At 39.6% G+C, this 22591-nt stretch overlaps 1 long non-coding RNA gene across 1 annotated transcript in view; it reads right to left on the minus strand.

Moving 5' to 3' along the window:
- Nucleotides 1–22514, minus strand: part of LOC113491333 — a 40188-nt gene extending 17674 nt beyond the window's left edge. The window contains exon 1 of the long non-coding RNA XR_003400379.1: nt 22372–22514. This is a non-coding gene — a long non-coding RNA (uncharacterized LOC113491333). The remainder of the gene's footprint in view (nt 1–22371) is intronic.
- Between the last annotated feature and the right edge of the window lie 77 nt (nt 22515–22591).

Consider the following 22591-nt stretch of genomic DNA (forward strand, 5'->3'; position numbering starts at 1 on the left):
GCTTGCTGTTAAAGACAAGATAAAAGGGAGAGCTGAAGAAGCAGATTTGGGGAGCACTCGCTCAGTTAACATGCAGGATACAACACACCTGCTTCCCATTTATCTGCTCTCGCAGAGCGAGGAGGAGAGGGCTTATGGAAGCGATAAGGCGCAGCTCGGCGGACGGATCGGGCAGTGGTGTGCACGCTCTGGCAGGACACCGCGCGAGAGATAAGCTGTGATAAAGACTGGGACAGTCATTTCCCAGGAAGCTCTACAGAGCGGAGGATTTGCTTTACGGGCCATTTCGAGGGGTTCTCCAAATACAAAATGTTTAATCCCTTCTCACCAATCCACATCCCCCTCCCACCCCACAAACTGCTTGTGAGCTGCAGAATTAATGAAGCCAAACATCCTGCAGGTTTGCATCTGTGTTGTGTCCTGGGCTTGTCCCAGATACTGCATGGGCTGGTCCTTCTCATGAAATCTTGGCAGGCAAGGGACACTGTGAGTAGTCCTGGCTTTCAGGCGTGCAGAACCAACTACTGGTGTAAATTATGGACTGTCAAACTGGGCTTAAGTCTGCTCATGGACTCAGAAGTTATTTGTTGTGGTGGCCTGGAGGACAAGCACTGTTATCATATAAGCCTTGGTTTTTAAGAAGACAAAGATAAAGGTTATCTCTGTCTGCAAGACAAAAATACAAACTTCTTCTTGAGTGATTGGGCTCAGTAGTAAAGTTTTTTGGGTGGTTTTTTGAGTTGACACAAACATTTGCAATCAATGGAGTAGCTGGATAAGAAACAGCTTGCCCATATCAGAAAATGGGGGAAATAAAATAATTTACCTTATGATGGAAACCACGACCACTCCAAGCTTTTCATGCCTAAAGAGACATGAACTCATTTCCTGCCCTGAAACTCCCATATTTCTCATAACCTAGTAGAGTACCATAGCAACCAGACACATTTTTATTTTGGGGTGACTGCTTTTTACACAGATGGGATATTTACAGTAAAATTTCTGTTGCAATCAATAAATAAAAAAAAAAAAAAAAAAAAAAGAAGAATAAAAGACTTCTTTAGCAATACAGTATCTCCTAATGCAAACCCACACTCTTGAGAAATTTCCGGCAATCCTGTGGGCTGAAGATAGGTTCACACAGCAGCTGGTGTGAGTGGGTACAGCCTGTGCAGGCACATGCACGCTGGCTTTATTGTAACTTATGGAGAAGTCACGGACACACCGAGCTGGGTGCATCTAGGAACAAGCTATACATTAGGCAAATCAAACATCTGAAACGTTGACTTCAAAAGCTACTTTGAAGTTAACAGGCTGAAGTCCTCCAGTGGTTCAGTACAGTGGGGATGTGAACTGGTCAGGTGTAGACAAACGTGTTGAGCTGGATGGGTGCTGTGCAGGTGCTGCCCAATATCTGCTAACCAGTGTATTACCAGAAATTACCACACCTTGCAGGCAAGTCAGATCTCTCCATCCACACTGTTCAATCCGAGGGAGACACATATCAGCAATCCCATATCAGGCATGTAGGCTCATGGGGGAAACCATAGTTATAGTGAACAGAACTCTCAAAGGCAGAGCAAAACTAATGAAACTTCAAGTGTGTGCTGTGTAGCCAAACATTCATTTGCTGATCCACTTAACCGCATTTAACAATGTGTGTAGTGGGGAGACGTGCAGCTAATGACACGGAACATGCGCAAGCAATATTAGCAAAAGAGCTGCAAGGTTCCTCAGAGTGACTGGGCAGTGCCTTGGTGCAAAGACTGTTTAAATGAGGGTTTTTCTCTTGAATTCAGATCTGGGACCTCCTTGCTCAGACCACCAAACAAAGCAGCGTTCACAGATGATGGGTTTAGGTTAAGAACTTCAATCTTTTCACCACGGCAGCTGAGGAATCATGGGTCTAGACAGTATGTGGTCACTGCTAAACTGAGTTCAAGTTGACCTGAAGACCTAAAGCCCTGTCATATTCATTTTGTATTGGGAAACGAAACAAAAATCTGCCAAGGTACAAACCTCTGGTCATAGGCAGAGGACTGATAAGAATGATGATTGCAAACCAAACTGGAAAATGTCAAATAATGAACTCCTATAGATGATCTCAGCTCAGCCTATCTTCATTCCCCAGGCAATCATCTGAGTAAATAGTTTCTGTACCAGGCGCTAACTGGGTTAAAATTACTGAGGCAGCAGGAGAAGTACTTTGTATGGCAGAAGCTCTGGGTCCCTCTGAGTTAACAGGGACTGTTAGCAGATGGATCCCAGCTGATCTCTAGTGGCAGGACACAGGAAAGGGTAAAGAAAAACAGTCACAGGCACAAAACCATGGCTTTATACATCAAGTCCAACATCCAAAAGCAAATTGGAAGTCAGCGCAAGCTGCAGAGAATAGGTGTAATGTGCGTTGTTCGCTAGTTCTACTAAGTAAGCGATCAATATATTTACTCCCTGGATAGAATACAATTTTGCTGTTGTGACAGTGCTACTTCTACTGCTCTGTGAAGAAAAATGACTCCACGGAGTCCGTGATCCCTATCTGGTCAGAGCCTCCACTCTTCGAAAGGTATTTTTAAAGATATAACTGAAAATCATAAAAAACAGACTTACTGAAAATTTGCAGTACACCAAAGCCAAGAAATTTAGATGCAAAATAAAATTCAATGGCTAGTGATTAGCCCAATCTATTTTACTGAGATACTGCCAAGTTATCTGAATGGCTTCAGCAGCACGCAGCACTTCTGCAATCCTTACATGTAACAGACAGATTTCAGGATGAATTAAAGCTTTTTGCTGAATTTACTTTTATATGATTTTTTTTTTTTTTTTTTAAAGGAAAGCCTTACCTTTTCAGTGGACTTTTTTCTGTTTTGTTTTATTTTTATTTTTGATGTTCATGCTTATTCAGTTATCTGGGTTTATTTCTATGTCACAAATGCAAATTCACCTCCAGAAGGAGTTCAGGTTCAGGCTAATCATCAGACAACAATCACAAGTTAGAGCTCTGTTATATTTCTTTAGCTATTGAGAAAGGAGCGAATAAAGGAACATGGAAGCCATGAGGCATGGACACTGACTTCCAGCTAGAAGTGAAAAGAAGTTATGGTGATGAGGCATGCTATTGCAAACTTAGAGCTTGGTTAGGAATTTTTCTGCGTCCTATATAGGATAGCATAGAAAGTTGGGAGAAAAGGAAGCAGAGTATCTGTTTCTGGGAAGCTCTTTAAGGACTTTGTAAAATCATGGCAAAACTGGCCTAAAGGAATGTTCTAAATTTTTTTTGACAATTGCAGTTTATTACTGGGATGTTCATGAGAAGAGTTTGAAGCAGAAGATTAATGTGGTCTATTCTTATAACCTTCTCTCCTCATAAATTTCCCATTATTACATATGCACTAAACAGCATGTTGCTTCACCTTCTCTGAAACACAAGTCCATCCTCTTTCATTCGTTTTCCTGTATTTTTCAGAGGCCAATGTTCTACTAAAATAAACCCTACTCCTCTCCAAACCAACATACTCTTCCCCTCCATCAACCCCTCATCACCATTAATAAACAGAGAAGCCAAGAAGGGGAAAAAAAAAAAAAAATCAGACTCATAGAAATATCTTCTTTGGATCAACTGTTGCTCTGAGCTTACAGATATTTGAATACAGATATTGAAATCAACTGAAATATTGCAAAATTAATAAGGTGAGGTTTTGATTTTTGCTTCTTCATTACAGCTAAGTTTTATAATTAGTTGTCCTCTTTTTGTCTTGGCGGAGCTAGACAGCCTTTTCTTTCATTCTTGATTTCTTAGTCTAAAGTCAATGTGCTAACTTCACAGACTGCCACCACCACCTTAGCTGCCAAAGAGTGTGCAACCAGAAGACGTGGAGCTAACAGCCTAAGCGGACTCCTATATGCTGCAGCTCAACCTCATGCAGCAATGCATATTATAGACCAGATACACAGGAGAGTGGACACTGAGCTATCTAAACACCTCGTCGTTATGGGCAGCTTGCTTTCCCACAACGTGCCTGGGAGAAGAAGAAATCTTAGCTGTATGTTGATGTTATACAAAGATGAAGAACCAGCTAGATTAAGTGATTTATTTAGGGTCACTGTGGACATCTCCAGTTGAATCAGAAACAGAGCTTCACTACCTAGAGCCCTGCTCCATTTAGCAGTCGTATCTGCCCAGGTGACAGACTACACTTTCACTCTACAGAATAACAAAACCAACTCTCCTGTGTACACCCTGTTAGAAATGTTGTCCCCTATAGCAAGATTGCAAGAGATTCACAAGCTTCCTACGCGCAAAGAGGCCAGAACAACCCTGCCAAGTGCTATTCTAAATTATTCTTATGTAAAATTAGTTGGGTACAAAACAGTAAAAGCAGAAAAGAAGGAAGGAGAAGAGCTGTTCTCAAAAGTTTTTTTCTAATTATGCAAATACAGAGTCCAAAGATTTTCCAGGGAATTGTTGTGTTAAATAGCCACAGTTGTAAATGGTGAATTCATAAATGAATACAAATGTGTAGCTGTCATAACTGGCAGATGACACTTCCTGAAGGATAAGCTTGTACTCTTCCCTAGTGAAGGCAGCATGCAAGAGTTGCATCTCCTGAGACTTCTAATGTACAAATTCTTTGGCAATTCTTCCTAAGGCGGAACTGTTTTTAATTTAGAAGACGTCAACCTACTTGTACTAGTGGGAGAAATTAATAAGCCAAGGATGCAGGTCGGCTGTACTGTAATACTGAGTAGATATGTCTCCATTAATTGCAGGATTGTCTGTGCTCACTTAAAAGCTGTTCTGTCTCAGAGCTTGATCCTATTGCCTTTGCTCAGATAAAATTCCCTCAAGCTCCTAACACCTTTTCTGCTGCTGACCCCTCAGGGGTGCGTTTGTTTCATGTCTACATGCATCACATGCTGAACCACATATTTCTTCTATCTGTATAGCATGGATATGAATATAGATATATGTCCTCTAATCCTAAATTCCATTGTGTTTATCTCTCCTGGACATTTAGAAAGTGCTGTTTTATAGATGGGGAATTAAAGCAAAGAGAATCTAAAAGCGACACTCAAATGACCTGGATTGTAAATAGGGCTTTGGATCTAGTATTTTCTCCTGGCTGTTCTAAGCAGCCCCTTACATGGTGTCTTACTACAGCATCAGCTTTTCCTCAGAAGCAGAAAACTCTCTCCCCTGACCAGATGTGGACACTTCATGCTGCCTGAACATAGCCCTGAGAGTCTTGATAAAGGGGACCAGTGAGTCTGTGACAAAAATAATAATAAAAAAAGCTTAAATCCACATATCAACTCTTAGCTTGGTACTATTCTGGCAGTCCTCTGACACTTGTCCACTGCAGCTCATCTAAAAGTCCTATGCAGGAGATAGAGGGCATTTACTGGAGTTATCAAAGCCTGTCCTACTGCAACAGCGTGGAGGAAAGCCCTGGTCTAAAGGACTAGATGCAGTGTTTAAATTTGCAGATGTTCTGATTTACTACACATGCAGGTACATGAGAATAACCAAAGTCCTTCCGTTTTCCCCCATCCACTTCTCTTCATGATTATTCCACCCCAGTAAGCAATCTATTATCTTCTGGACTAACTTATTCCCCACATTTAGCAACTCTATTCACACCGTAAAGTGAATGATGCTCTCTAAATACCAGACACATATTATGTACAATTAGACTTCCTAAATCTAAAGTTAATGTAATAAAAACTTGCCAGAATGAACGCTGTGCTCTCCATACATAACCTGCATAAATGTTCCTACATGAAAACAACTTAGAAAGAAAGAAAAAAAAAAAAAAAGCAGCTTTCATTCTTCGGTGAAATTCTGTACAGTTCAGCACACTCCTAGGCAATGGGCATGGGTATTTTTTGCAGTGATTGCTTTTTTTATTCTGAATAGGGAGGAAGTCTTCCCCTGTGTACAAAAGCAGCAGATATTAAATTTTGGATGGTGCTTGTATTTCGGAGAAGAATTCAGAGGGTGCACTAACATCAGAAATTCACCAGGAAGTTTTGTTTAGGAATTGTGTAGCTTCTACTAGCTTAAGTATTCTTAAGAATACTTCAAGCAAGTGGAAAACATTCTATAGTAAGTTACAATCCACTATTTTAGTATTATTTAAGTATTTGTTTTAACTGAGGTTGAACTGAGATTTGGGGTCATATTTTGATCTTAGCTAGATTAAAATATAGTCAGTGGAGCTACCCCAGATTTACACGGACATTATTAAAATAAATTTGGTTGGTTGGTTGGTTGGTTGGTTTCCTGTCATTGGAAAAACTGCATAAATACTGGCAGGGTTTTTTGGAGGAACAATGATATAGTGTAAACTTCTGCATATTACTAATAAAAGCCCTTTATAGAACATCCTTATTTATGCGGTAAACTCCATGAAGTAGAGGCAATCTGTATTTTGTTGAAAATGAACCATATTATCCTCATTTAAAAAAGGACTAGCCTATCAGGTCTGCAACTATTATGAGTAACAGAGGGATTTTCACACTCCTAAGCAGGAGCTTACCATTGACTTATGATCGTATCCCTTTATAAGCCAAAAGTATAGTATGGTCTAATATTCGATACCACACTAGACCAAGACTCAGATGTTTCACTGAATTATTTATGACCTGGGGCAGATACACCTGCTCTCCCTGCCTTTCTCACTTCTCACTTCTCACACTTGGTATGTCTCTCTTTTTCAATGGGAAAAATTTTGGGTAGAGACTTCTTTATGTACAACACCAAGCACCAGAAACCCCCCAGTTTTAAGCAAAGACTCTAAACCACTGATATCAACAATAAACATCATCTACTACATAGTACAAAAGACTGCAAAATGGTGTATAGAAAAACAATGTGGAAAGAAATTAATTTGAGATATTTAAGGTTCAGAAAATTTGATGATTCAGTCTAATTGGGAACATTAAACAAACTATATTCAAGGGATATGCTCCTGGCACACTGTAAAAGCCTTTTTTTTTTTTTTTTTTTTTTTTTTTTCCCCTTTTTAAAATGAGAAATCTGGTTAATTAAATTTACTTACTAAACAGCTTGTATTACAACAGTAGAAAATGACAGATGTCTTTCATAAAATTAGTCATATTGTGGTAATTTTCCCCTCTCCCCCAAACACTGTGTGATTATGGACATATTTTCTCCTGTTAAAAAGCTATCTGTCATAATTGCTAACGAATTCAATGTAAAAATGTTCTGAAAGAAAAGGTGTTCCGCTTGAACTGTACAAAACTTTTTCTGTGACACATTTTCTCATTGCAACTTTATCCTGTGGGCTGTTAGCTTCCTGCAGAATACTGCATAATTTTAAAGGCTTATACTTATAAAGGCCAATCATGTATTAATTCATTTGGTATTCATTGGGAGACCTTTAATCATGATGGATTAATTTATTATAAATGCGGATATAATATGTTATTTCATAATATCACCACTGTAATTTAGCAATTAAACAGTCTGTTATTATTTCAATCACTGCCCAGATCTGTATCATGATACAATGTTTTGCTCCATGGTGAATTATTTTACATTACATATAGGACAATGGATTTTTTTGAAGAGTAAACCTTTGGGGAAGCAGAAATATATAAGATAATACTTTGCTCTGATATTCGCCTTTGTCTCCGAGATGATTCATCCTAAATGCTTAGAGCCAGCTAGTCAGAGGCTTGAAGTGATTACAGGTCTGATCCAAAGCTTGCTAAAGTCAATGCTGTACTCAGCATCTGAGACCCTATCGTAAGGGAGAGGGGTGTAAATAGCAGGAAAAGCATGCGAAGAGGACAAAAATCAGGCAGGTACTCCAGGTTAAGCGCAATCTGGGGTAACAAGTAGAAATGGTCAGGTACGAGGAAATCTAACCTGTTATTTTTTGAAAGCTGAGCGAGACTCCATCAGTGCTAACCTGTACTCCTACTCCCCAGACAGACAAATATAGGGCTTCCCAAAAGGCCCGGGATGAGCCCATTATACCCCCATTTGTGAATTGCATTCTTGCATAATACTTATTCCTTCTGACACCTTCAACTCAGAAGAGGAATCGGGGTGCTTTTATGCTGATCCATTTTTACCAATGTCAGGTGTCTAAACGTTATGGTGACCCATATGGAATAACTCTGGAGAGAATCTGGTTCAGGAGTATAATTACCATATGACATATGGGCAAAGGGAGGGGCTTGGAAAAGAGGTATCTTGCTTTGGTACTGCAGTGAGTGTGGAAAGATAAGAGATAGAATCCCTGGAAATGATATTCAACAGTTTCTCTTTGTTCTAACCACCGGGCTTGATTACTTTCTCTAGCGTGTACTGTTGTCATGTTTAAACTGACACCATAGCAACATATAACACCACTTGCCACAAATTCTAAAGCTTTTTGTTTTTTGAGTAGAGAAAAGGTGGTGGAAGTTGCCAAGTCTGTATCTCTGGCTGGACGCTAGAGAACAAATTGATCCGTTACTTTGAGCAGATTTTTTAAACTCCCGCTATTGACATTTAAGTAACTGATTCTTCTCCATCATTGTTAGCTGTCTTTTTTCCTGCCTGTCAAGAGCTTGCTAAATTAAGATTCACAACCCAGGATAGTTTTCATATGAACCCAAAAGGAGTCAATATGTTTACTCAGATAAATGGTTATTTTACAAGGTAGTGTAAAATGCATAATTTTCTGTGGTATATAAAGCCATGAAGCACAATCCATCATGAGTGACTCATTTAATCTCTGATGTATCACTGGATGCCTTCTTCAAAGAGCAATCTGGAATAAGTGATTCACATTAGGAGATCTGGAAAAAAAGCTGCACAGAGAGCAAGTGAAGAGATCAGAATCAAAATGATGGTAATAACGTATACTCAATCATATGATAGAGATCACAAAATCCTGTTAAATATTCCACTATACAACCCTCCCTGTCCAGGATTCACCCCCTTGAGCGCATTTTCCGCTGCTTTTCTGTCTCACATTTGGACTGGATAACAGAGCTATCTGCAACTGGAGATGAAGAGCACTTTTACGGGCTAACAAATCTACTAGAACCAATGGTTTTAATCTCTCCTTGGCTACAGAATCAAAGCCAAGTTCTCTGCAGGTGTAAATGGGATCTGCTCCACTGCCTTAGGTGGAGTTTCACTCATTTACACCATTAAAGAATTTGGCACTGAGGGTGTTGAGATCAAAAGGTTCCAGTTGGCAAAGGGATGTGCAAAAGAGAATCTGTCTGGGGAAATATTCTGGGAAGACTTACCTATCCTGTGGAAAGAGGACTTATTTTTCCTCAGAGGAGTCTGATATTGGTATATCCAAATTATATTAAATTTTGAAACATCTCTTCTGATCCTGCTAATTCTAAACTGGCCAGCTACATAGGAAGTCTTGCCAAAACCCTGCAGAAGGAAAACTCAGTGATGTGGTCCCCTGTGTGCATTTTCACACCATCATATTATATGCATATTGTATGTTTTTATTTTCCACTGACATAACACTTATTGGTGGTCTGTATTCTTCATTTAATAAAACCAGGGTTGGAACATGTTCTTCCATAGTAGTTTGCACAACACACACCAAAATAAGTAGCATTATTAGTAGATGTGTCTACATGATGCCACTTGCTGCATTGCCAGAAATAATTTTCACCTAAATTGGAGCTCCTGAACATGCAATGAAGCCTTTGCCATTATTATTTCAGAGACAAGTAAGAAAGATCTGTTTATTTGTTAATGATCCTTTTAGGAAATATGGGAAGCAGGGAAATATCAAGACTCAATTAGAAAAATTATCTAAACTGACATTTCAAGTGAGTAGAATAACGCAACTCCCACTCCCTCACCCCCTCCTGCTCTGTTAAATGCACGCAGCTGACTTTTCCAAAGGGACAGCATCAGTATATTTACGCTTTTATATCTTTGGATGCTTGTCCAGAATCCGGTTTGCTCCTGGACAAGGGCGTATTGATGTGTACCTGGTGTGTTTATTTGGATGGATACAGACGTGCTTGGTCTGAAAGCCAGCTCCACTCCAGCAGCCTTCATTAGACCTCATTATCTCAGTACCAACACCCAGCCTTCTTTCCTGTAATGAAGGCAGAAAGTTTCCTTACCCCTGCCTACACCCCTTCAGGTAACAGGAGGATTCTGCACCAGGGTTGCACTGGGTTAGATCAGATGTCTATCCAACCCTCTGTCCTGTCTCCATCAGGGTTAAAACAGTGAATGCCTAGAGCAGGATGTAAAAGTAAAGCTTATAATACTTTCCCATCTTCCAAAATTTTGTGGTTCAAGGATGTCCTGTAGGTATATCCACACTGAATTTTTATTACACAAGTTAAGGATATATTTTTGTATTTTAAAACGTCCTACTTAATCTGTACAGTCACCTTCTAGCAATTATTGCCATCTCTTCTCAGGTCCTCTACAATAGGGTTGGCAAGGTATGAAACTGAAACCTCTCTGAAGTTCAAACCAGAATGGGTGAGTACCCTGGAGAGGAGAGTCCCTTTGTTCTGTGTTTCTATTAGTTATGTCTATACTAATTAAAAAAAAAAAAAAAAATCAGGGTTGTGTCTTAAGCCTTAATGCCTGATTAGTGCTCCCCTGCAGAGCTTTGGGTTGTACTAACACTCTCCTTCAAAACATTCAATTTTGGGTTGAAGGACAACAGGTACTAACAGCAAGGTTGAATGCTGCCAGTCTGTCTGGGGTTGCGGGGAGTGCATGCAGACAAATATGAGCTGTGCCAGGCCAGCAAGCCTTGGGGCTATAGGGTGGTCCTTGACTCTTATTCCATTTTACTGACACAATTGTAGAGGAGTGCCCACAAGAAAGGTGTGGACAACGCACTGACATGAACCACTATCACCAACACTGTCAAGACCAGTTTTATTACCTTCTATTTCTCTTGTCAGTCCCGAGAAAAAGTTTTCCATCCCAGGAAAAGTAACTTTAAGGTAATGAATGAAGCTGCATAAAGAAACTTGGAGGCATGGAGGATGCTTTGAGTTAAGAAGTTCCCCGGACTAGTTTTGCAATGTGTGAAAATTAGTTTCTTTTGAAGTGTTTCCTTTCCTGCTTCAATGTCATTTAATTTTTCCTAATGTATTTTGTGCAACTTATGCAGAGATATAAATTTATATGAGATAAACCACTACTAGGCTTCATGGATTACCATTTTTGTTCTAGTAAAATATTTGAAGACTAACTTACACAAATTGGTGAATCACACCTCATGTGAAAGACTTGACTGGGGTTTTTAATAGTTTGAGGTATGAAGTTGATTGGAAATAAAAGAAAAAAGGACTGCTGTATGTTCACGCTTGCGTTCAACCAAAGATAAGTAGTTACAGCACAAAAGTATATTCTTTTACTGTTGAGAGACAGAAAGAAAATTAAACTATGACAATGTTTTCCTGTTTTATGGTCATCAGCTTGTCTTCACATACAGAAGGGTTTTATCATCCTTGCTCTAAATCATACAGGTTTTTTGTTTAGATAAACATATCAACTGATGATATTTCCATGTTTTTCCAAAAGGTGATATCAGTGCAGTAGATTATGAAATGTCCTGAAAGGCAAGAAAATTGTATCTGAAGAAAAGGAGTACATGGACAGAGTATTGCCTTCCAGGAAATCACTTTACTGGCTTATTTGAACTCAGAATTTGCAATTCTGCTGCAGAGAAACAGCATCTGGATCTTTCTATGTCAGCAGTTAGAACTGGAAGAATTTCTAATACAGTGGTACAGTATAGAACAATATAGAAGCCTAATGCTCATATTCTTTATAATATTGACTACTACCTGTCTGCACAAAACTTTGAACTGCTGCATCCATATAAGCAAGTTTGAAATCTCTAAAAAGAGACAGGATGCTTCACTGCAAGAATACCGTTACCGTCTACTACAGCCTTACAGAATCTGGTTATCCCTAGTGTAGGAATTCCTTCATATTTTGTCTGTGTTATGCAAAAAGTTGTACGTGTTGGATCAGTAACTTCTATCGTTCTATCTAAAAATTACTCAGTCTCTAGAGACGATTATTTGCCATTCTGGGGCAGATGCTTAACAGACATCAAGGGGTCATTCTGATTTATATCAACAGAAGGTCTGGCAGGCTTTGGTTATGTGAAGGGAACGTAAATCATTCTCAAGAAAACAAAACTGAAATGAACACTAACGTAAAAAGCCTACATTTTAAGGCTGTTTTGATGTGGGTATAAATACTCTTGTGTGCCCAAAATGAGATGGTTGGTGGGTTTAGTAAATGTGTCTATTCTTTCTGGGTTTATTCATAATTCATTTCTTAATAAAGATTTCAGCTGTGGTGGAGTCTTTATCCTACCATAACAGGAGCTTCTGGCTTTATAATTTCACTGGAGCAACCCAAATGATGAATATGAGCTGAAGAATAGAAGCCAAATCCTTCTAGGCGCTGTATATTTATGCTTGCCAGAAAAATTACGGCCAGTCGAAGGAGCAGGAGATGGAAAGTAGCCACCTCTGTTTTGGCACTTCTCAAAGTCCACTGAGGCTACTATGCAAGCCTTTCACACTTGGACCTACACAAGTACCTTCTTAAGCTCGATACAGGTGTTGGGGGGCAGCAGAGACTGCTTATTTATGAGTTACTTAGCAGTCCCTGCTGCAGCAGTTGCCATAATGCATAGCCTCAATGCAGCTTATTCATACTCCTGGCAAGAATTATCCTCATGGGGAGCTGTGCTTTTGGATGTTGCTGGCCAGAATATGGGCATACTTTACTGCTTCTCTTGCAGAGTATGAGTATATTCACTCTGGGGGCAGTTTTAGCATTTGGCCCTATGCCTGGACATCATTACTATTGGGCACTTACACTGAACACAATCACGCTGACCAAAGTCTGTACAGAAAAGATTACATTCTCCCAAACCAATATTTTCAATTTGGCCCTCATGCTTCTGACAGCAGGAAACTTTTGGAAACACCATAGGCAATGTTTGCTGTAAACAGCATTACCTGAAAAACCTGGTGAATATCATAGGTTTCGTGAAAATAAGATAATACAGAAGTACGGTAGCCTCTAGTTAAACAGGATAAGCTGAAGTGAAGCAGTTAACCAATATGTGCTCCACATGGCACAAAAGCTCAAACTGCCCTTAAGCAGCATTTCTAAGAAAGCACCTGGTTAAAGAGTTTGGGGCAAACTGACAGAATTTAACTACAGAGAAGAACATTTTCATGCTTATATTACAAACAGGTTTCCTTTTTTAAAAAATTTAAAAATGTTATTCTATTTAGAAATGGGACTGATGAAGAGGCATCAGCACCATGTGCGAGTGTACCCTGAATCTGAAAGGGGAGGCAGCTTTGAGTTTCAAGCTGCAGGTATTCCTATTCCTATCTCAATTGCAGTAAAGTGTTTTGCTGTATTTGGGCATAAAGAAGTATAAAGCAGATAGAAAACTGGGTACAAATCTCAGTAACACCACATTTATGGCACTTCAAGGCATTGGATTTCCAGAAATGGTACTTGTTAGTTTGCTTGGCAGAGGGGTTTGACTGGGAAAAAAAAAAAAAAAAAGAAAAAAAGAAAAAAAACCCCACCAAACTCCAGACTCCAGCAACAAACCATTTACTTACTTGCTGAAATTAAAGCATTTCTGTGGTTTCAGTGGCTTCTATGATGCTATTCCCATACCATAATCTTAAGCACATAATTAAGGTCTTTATCGGATCAGTGCCTGCACCACCAATGCTGATTTCTGTTGAATGCACATTATTTTAGGGACCAAATGTAAGCTCATTAAAATGAACAGAAAGGATCCAGCAGACGTTGGATCAAGCCTCGTCTCAGGACTTTCCTCAGAGTAACAACATTGCCTCTTGTTTACTCTTTTGCGGGTCACTGAGTTCCCAGACTTTGAGTGATTGATTACTAAGTGTTATCAATGAAGTTAGAGATTTGCCATCAAATTAAACGGGTAGAGAAAACAAAAAGCAGAATCATGTACAATTTGTGATTCTGGATATTGGATACTCAAAAAGCAAACAAGAATGCAGGCATTCTCATGAATTCATGGACACGTAATAGCCCCTGTTTTAGAACACTGTGTGTGCCATGCAGTGTGTTTGATAATGCATTCTGCATTTCTTTGAAACAGCACTGGATACAACTTTTACCCTCCCTCCCCTTCCCTCAATGCCCAGACTAATAAATCTCCCATTTGTCTCACCTGTAGTTACAATAAAGCTGTTCTCAACAGTGTTAACATCTGCCATGGTCATTCTTCTGGGGTGAGAAAGGCAGAGCGTTTTCATTGCTCGTTCATTTGTGAACACTAGTTAAGTAAAGCTGCCACTTGTGTCCAATTATGGGTGAGGATTTTATACCACAGTCTCCTTCCCAAAGCTAAACTGACATGGCCAAGCCCCATTTTACAGGCATTCTTAAATTCTTCCCAGCCATATTTAAAATCCTTCTACTAAGAGATGGCAGGTGCCATGTGTTTTCACAGCTACATTAACAAATGCAATTTTGTGGCAACTTGACCATGCCAGTGAAGCAGTAAATTTCTGTAATCTCTATGGTTAAGAATTTCACACAGGACTTTGCTGGGAATATGTAAAGCCCATTAGTACAGGAGCACAATGAAGATAAAATTAAAATACCTTTACAGTAAAAGCCAAAAAAAGAAGAGTAAAGTCTGGGGATTTTTTTTCACTACTGGAGCAATGAAACACATCAGAGGAAAATGCTGAAATAGAAAAAAAAAGCTTCACTGGGCTCACCCAGCCTACTCTCCTTTCCAAATGACTGCCAGTAATTTAGGTGAGAAGTGATAATTTGGGTTACACAAATACTAACATAGGCTTATCCTAAAGAATAAGTGGGATGCAAAACTTCATAAATGCTTTTTCCAAAGCCTTGCTCCCTCTTACAGTACACTTATGCTAGGATAATTGTCCTTCACAAATCTTTTTGCCAGCTTAGGGAGATGAGAGCCTAGTTCCTAGCATGCACAAATCCCAGTGATGTATCCACATACCAGTCATTAGTTGTTTCATTCAAGCCTGGGAGATCTGCGTTTACCAGCATGAGCTCTGCTGTTGGAACCTTGGCTGCCAAAGACCCCCCAGCTTCAGCATCACCCAGCATGAGGGTTGGGTGCAAGTGATATCACGTGTAGAGCCAGAGGGTCTGTGCAGGGGGAAGGATCATTGACTTGACCTGCTTTGGAAAAGGATTTATGCTGAAAATGGGACCAACACCACTTTTCCTCCTCTCCAGCTCTTCACCAAGCCATTAAATCTTCCTTCAGGACTCCACAGTGGGTCTCAGGGGAACCACTGCCAGGAGACGGTTTTACACACAGAGGCAGAGCCAGAACTGGGTCTCTGACTTCCAACAGGTCTCAAGCCAGCTGCTAGATTTTGCACCAGGGTATCTTGGCTACCAGCAGCAAACAGATGAAAAACAGCAGTTAGATCCTACACAAATTCATATATTATTGTTTTCCTGACCTGTACATCATTTCAGTAGATATGTCCCAGATTTCCTATAAAATCATGTGAGCTATAGATTTTTTTCTTTAAAAAAGAAAGATGTGATTCCAGCATAATCACCTCACTCCAGGGACTGGATCTTCTGGAACGAAAAGAAAACAACCTGCTCAGAGTGCAACACTAACTTGGGAAAGGATTGCATTATGGATTGCTCAGACTTCTCCAGCAGAAACCACTCCTGCAGGTTTTACCACGGGGTTTGGGCAAAACTGCTAAAGGACAGAGATCACAGAAAAAAACCCCATCCTTGAATTCTTCTGGTTTGTTGTGAGACAGAGGTGTTTTGAAAGTTACACTTAGCAGCTCCCTCAATCTCTTAAGACTTCACGCAAGCAAGCAAGGTTGGGGAGATCAGCTCACACGCTTCCACACTCTGTGTGGTTGCACTGAAGCCAGAAAGGCTATTCATGGAGTGGCCCTTTGAAGTCAGTGGAGTTTTGTCATCGATTTTGAGAGGCCCAGGATTTCATTCGCAGTGTGTAAGGTTAAGCATGTGTGTAAGTCCTTGCAGGATCAAGACTTAAATGTGTAAACCTGTTCAGCTAGAGTACCCAGCCTTTAATGTCCTGTGAATGTGCTCTCTCTTACTGCTTGACACTGGGTAGGCTGCTCTTGCTCTTCACTCACGTCCATAAGCTTTGTTTAGTATGCACATGTCCTTCATAATTATCAGCGACTTAGTATACAGCGAAAGAAAGACATTAGTAGAGTTGCTTATTAATGGAGTGCCTATGGAAAACATTGACTGCATCAGATTGATTAAAAGCCACTATTAATCTATATTTCTGTCTCTTGTTATCCAAAGTGCAAGCAACAGGCCTCCTGAACTGCTCCCTATGTCAGTGGCTTGTACAGTGCTTATACATTAACCACTGAAAATAGCAAATGCATAAGAGATCAAATCCTGTGTTCAGAGCTCTTTTATTATATGAGTAGTTCTATTGCATATTATCACATTTTCTGCATGCTTCAAAATCTGGCCACTTTCTGTGCCTGAATAAAGACTATTTCTGCAAAATACTGCAGAACTCAGGTTCAGAATAGAGCGAGCTCAATCATGCCTGATGATCAAACATTTTATATTTAAATGAATGGTAGAATTCAGTTTCTCTAACTTGAACCAAACATACACTTAATCTTCAGGATGCTGAAGGTTACCTAAGTGAAGAAAGAAATGAATTCTAAGGGAGATTATGTTTGTCTGTTGTATATATTTCTGAATGTTTTAGCTTCTGTCTCTAACAGCTATAATGTATATTTATATAAATACGTGTTGATATATATTTATGTACTGACACATTTACTGTTGAAACTAGTCAGATTTTCTTTGAAGATAAACCTGACTGTGGTGCTGGTTATGGTCATCCTTAGGTATCACTTCCTCTAGACCTTACGAACAAGGCTGCTGCGATTCTGGCTCTCTCTGCTCCTTCCAACTCTCCGTTCAAGTGGGCTGTGAGCCCACCAGCATCACCCACAGCCCTTTACACCATGTACTTGGACATAAAAGCAAATGTCTGAGGCCAAGCACAGGGCCAAGAGGACCCAACAAACCCCTCCACAGATGGCCAGGTGAGACATCGCCCTCTACAACTACCTGAAAGGAAGCTGCAGAGAGCTGGGTTTGAGCCTCTTTAACCTAGTAGTAAGCGACAGGACAAGAGGGAATGGCCTCAAGTTGCAGCAGGGAAAGTTTAGATTAGATGTCAGGAAGCATTTCTTTCCAGAAGGGGTTGTTGGGCGTTGGAATGGGCTGCCCAGGGAGGTGGTGGAGTCCACATCCCTGGAGGGGTTTAAGAGTCGGGTTGACTTAGCACTTAAGGATCTGGTGTAGTTGGGAACTGTCAGTGCTAGGTGAACGGTTGGACTAGATGATCTGCAAGGTCCTTTCCAACCTATATGATTGATTCTGTGACATGGAGGTGAGGTACACTGTCACACCTGGGAGCCAGAGATCTTTCTGCAGCAGGTGCTTTTAGCACTGTAAACATAGCCTTAGCTGTACAAATTTAGGAAGCCAAATGGTCTGTCTGGAAACTTTCAAATGCACACAGCTTCCTCTGGGTAAAGGAACATAAAACAGGAGAATCAGTTTATTAAAATGCTGGTGTCTAAATTACATAGACGTCATCATACTCATAGAGTTTCCGGACTTTCATATTTTTTAAAGCATTGCGGTGTAACTTTTGAATGCCACGGGTCTGCAAAGTAGAGTGAATAATCCAATCACAACACCTCCTTTCACTAGATCAGTTCAGAGTAATAAAAGTAACCATGAGGAACAAGATTAATTGTACGTTAAACACACTGCCTGGAATGCACTTGTGACAGCATCCCCCCAGCAGCCCTTGAGGACTAATGATATATGTGAGTGACATTATCCCATCTATGCAATCCAGTCCTGGCTTCACTATGATGAACTTGTTTTAAGCCCACTGCCAGGTATATAAGGTTCAGTAAGTCAATAATATGACTGTTTTTGAAGGAATGTAATTTATAGAGTTTTAAGCCCTCTGTCTTCATGAAGTAGTTACAAGAGAAGCCAAGCAGGTAAAGGTGTCTAAATCAAGCAAAGCAACAGTACCGTTCATTAAGAAAATTTGAGGAGGAGAGGCAGTTAAATGATCTGTCTTGAATGTGATGTCCTTCAGCGGGATTCAAAAAACCAGACATTTAATATAGGTCAGATAAATCACTCCCTGAAAGAGCCTGCTTGTTTTCTCTGACTATAATGGGACCCCAAGGTGGTTAGCTCAGATGTAGGTGTCTACAGTTTAAGTATCTAAATTTAGATGAGGTGAATCCTACCTTTGGTGCCCAAATGCCATGAACAGAGAGCAAACACTTACATGGGTAATATACAGGCAGTTAGTGACTCCAGTCTGAGAAAACAAATTTTAAAAATATATATGCAGAGCTTTTGTTTTGCTTCCCTTTTGTTATCATCCCCCCAAAAGATGACAATAAATATATTTAACTCTTGTTTAATACTCCCCTTGGAGTAGGAAAGATGTGGCTGCAAGTGCTCTCGGAGCATCAGCCTTAGGACAGGAGCCGAGTTATCAGCCTTCACAGGCCACAGGACACACAAAGAAACCAAGGAAGATTTTTTTTGATAATTATTGTCCAGAACTGACTTCTCTGGGGCTCTACTTGTCTTTTCACTTTGTTTTATTCTTGCTAATATTTTACTATACTTAATAGAATAAAATATGCATTTATATTCTTAATTCATAGCTAGTGACCTGATAAATACTGTGTGCTCTATTGCATTGGGAGTGGTGAAAGCAATTAGATGATATTAGATGATTTTAGGGTTTCCTATACCCTACACAGGGTTAGGAGTCCCAAGGAGCCTACAGTGAACCATGCACACATTACCAGGAGATGAAGGACATGTGACTAGCTGCCAGGCTTGTGGAAGGAGTGTCTTGGCAAGTGTTGGCTCAAAATGTTATCAGTCAGCTAGTGTGGGAAGACCAGAGACTTGAGGTCACTCTGAACCAGGTACAACTGTCTTGCTTCATTTGGTAATGTAGAGCTTCAAGAGTGGTTCTCGCTGAAAGAAGACCATAGCTAATTTGTTAAATCAAATGGAAACACAGCAAGCCCCTTATGATGCCATAAATCATTTTCAGTTAGAAATGTAAAAGTCTTTTATTATTAGAATGAAAAAAAAAAAATCCTCAGAAGTTAACATGCCAATATTTTGTCATGACTCTCTGATACTTCAGTTCAGCTGACCAGAAATTTAACGCTAATAAATAAACCCATTCAGGGAAAGAGGTGCTATGGCATATTAAATAATTCTTCAGAGTCCTGAGAAGTCTGGGAATCTGGCCTGTCTCAGGAGAAAGAAGCTGATGAAATCCCATCATTATTGCCCATGGCAAGTCTGTGTTTTACCCCAATTCTACCTGCTGTGTGCAACTCAGTCTTGCAGTGAGTTTATATGGAGAATTGGAGATGTGGAAGAAATACAGAATTATGCCAGCTTTTTCCTGTAAAGAAAATTCACAGCTATGTTACCAAAGTTTCTAATTATAAAATTTCTTTAATATTTTATTAATAGGAGGGGAGGGAAGATGCCAAAACTTATGGCATTTCACAAGTAAGATTACGGGTTGATTTCTGATTGGATGACAGGACCCTAATAATAAAACTCATAATTTTATACTACATTCCTCTACTGATGATAGAAGTTCTTTGTGCATAATAGTACCATTTCTATTCAGGAATCTTGTTAACAGTTGTAAACTCAGATTATCATATTTATTAGCCTAGTGTTTTCTTATTTCTGTGTTACTGACAGGAAATTACAGCAAGTTTTCTGGCTTGGGTTTTTTTTGTTGCAATGAAAGCAATTCCATTCAACTAGAAATTTCCAATCACTGGGTGGAAGACTACTGCTAGAAGCCAACAGCAATCTAAAGTGCACAGATTAATTAAAAATATGTATTTAAAGATGAAATTCAAAGAGAAAATAGACTGGTCGATTGGGTTAGGGTTGGGGTGGAGTTTAGAGGTACAGATATCTGGCTTTCAATACTTTATGACTTCAAGAACAATTTTTTTTTTCACCAAACTCATCACTGTTTTTACATCTCTTCACGCCAGTAGCATTGACATCACCTCTATGACTAAATACCACTGGCTGCATGCAGGCTGTGCTCCATGCAGCCTTGCCCATTGCTGAGATGCTCACCATGGGCAGTGGGAATCAACTCCCATGGACTTCTCATGGCTTTGGGTGATTAGGAAGCTCAAATGAGAATATTGGTAGTTGTTTCACCCCATTAGGCCACTTGAGCATTGTAAAAGCACTGTTTCTAGGAGAATGTGAGACTATAGCTGCATAATTTACTGTCAACAGCCTACAGTTTATTCATATTACATCAGATACGCTTCTAACTGTCAGTTGATACTGAGTGAATAAAAACTTATTTCCATAACAAGAACACTGAATTCAATCCTTTTATTTTCTCGTTATAAATGGATGGGAGTTTAGGATTACAAGGGACAAAGCCTAATTTTCTAGGCCTTGTAGACCTTGGTGTTGAGGTGGGGGGAGGCAAGTTGTCAGGGCAAAAGCAAGATGTGGGAGCTACAACGACCTCATTTCACAAGACACCAGTATTTTCTGCACAAGCAAAGTAAACCTTCAGGAAAGTATTGCAGTGCTTGAAATTGAGGCTGAAATAGGGAGTGATGAACTTCTGCAAGTGCAGCGCCCTTAACCCTGTGCCCTAGCAAAGCTGCTGTGAAAGAATGTGATTTTCCATATGGCATTGACACGTCTTCTCCTTCTCCCCAGGGACAGGAAAGGGAGTCTGTGTTTAATCCCTGACTGCTCCTCACCTCACAACTTCGCTCCTGTGATCACATTATGCATTTAGCAAAACAGACCTACGAGTGTGGAAAGTCTGACCTATCAATCTGCAGATGATTAATTTCAAGACAACTTTGCCTTTTTTTTTTTTTTTTTTAATATTAAGGAAAACAGCTTTCAAGGAATTAGAGGACTGAATCACACTGGCTTTCTAACTCCATTAGATTTCTCTGAAAAATCCCATCCTATGCTCAAAAAGTTTTCCTCAGCATGACCAGAAACCTGAGAAAAACTAACTGTAAGAAGTGTTTCTTTTAAATACTTCAGTAAAAGTCTACATGATCAGTCTTAAGTGTAACACTAGCTAATTGCAGTTAGAAAAAGATAGTTCAGCAATCATGAGATCCAGTTCAGCTAGTACTCAGTAATTTCCTCTTAAATACAGGACAAGCTCAGCCTTCCTGCTAATTTCAGTAGGAGTTATAGCATTTAATACTTGCCAGAATTACATCCAGAAAGCCTGAAAGTAAAAAAGCACCTTACAAGTTTTATAAGCCTAAACACAAAACAAAAGCAAAACACATCTCATTTTCTATTAAAAACAAATCCAACCTAATGTATTAGTGTCAGAAAAAGTCTAGAAGCAGACCTTGGAAATCAGGGGACTTGCAAGGCAGGAACTGCCACATGTATAATACAGATCTGATTGTATCTGGCAGGCTTGTATTCATAGAAAACTATCCACAGCATCAAACCTATTCTTTACAACAGCAATGCTTGGTATTTCATCTCAAAGTTCGTCAGCTTCTTGCAATTAGCTACTACGATGATATGACAAGATATGAAGTGGAACATCCCTTCCCCCCTTCTCCAGAAGAACAATGCAAGGGACAGCAAGAACTTTATCCAGCACTGGACAACAATATTCCTGGATACACTAACCTCACACTCGATGTAAGTAGAAAAATATTTATTTATTTTTTTAAAAAGTTTCGGTGTTGCACTTCCCTACCTAGTAAACAGCTGAACAGGCAGAATGATACCCAAGACCGTCTCCTCCAACCCCATCTCCACCCCCATCATATCAGTGCTTCAGGCAACATTTGGAAAAAAAAAATAAAATCACACACATAAAACCCCCAACTCAAGTATCTTTTCTGATAGGAGCATAGAACAGTAACCAAAAAACAATCAAGTCCTCATTGTCATAGTGCGACAATCACAGCACCGCTTCTGTTGAGCAAATAGTCAATTCACAGAGAGAAAAGCATCATGAGGACAGACACGAAAGCTGTTATTATCCATTTTAAGTAATAGGAGAAGGTCACATATCAAGCAGTTACACCTTTTCATTACATCCTAACCCTCCACAGCAGGGGAACCACACTTATGACTGTGTTAGATATACAAAAGCTTTCAGCTCCAAAAAAGGAAAAGAAAAGATGGGGAAGGGAAAAAAAAAATTAAATTCGTCTTACCAGCACGTTGCAGCACCAACTTGCTTGAAGGAATGTTGCCTTTACAGGTTTCTCTTTTAATTATCCTGGAAGCAGAAGGGGGAAAAAAAAAAAAAAAAGACGATGTAGCAGGGTTGTTAAATTAGCGTGTGCTAGAATCTTTTCAGTTTGTCGCAGAGTAGAAAAATACAAAAAAAAAAAAAAAAAAAAAAAAAAAAAAAAAAAAAAAAAAAAAAAAAAA

This window comes from Athene cunicularia (assembly GCF_003259725.1).
Source record: "Athene cunicularia isolate RWA chromosome 1 unlocalized genomic scaffold, athCun1 chr1_part2, whole genome shotgun sequence".
In the NCBI taxonomy this organism is placed as follows: domain Eukaryota; kingdom Metazoa; phylum Chordata; class Aves; order Strigiformes; family Strigidae; genus Athene; species Athene cunicularia.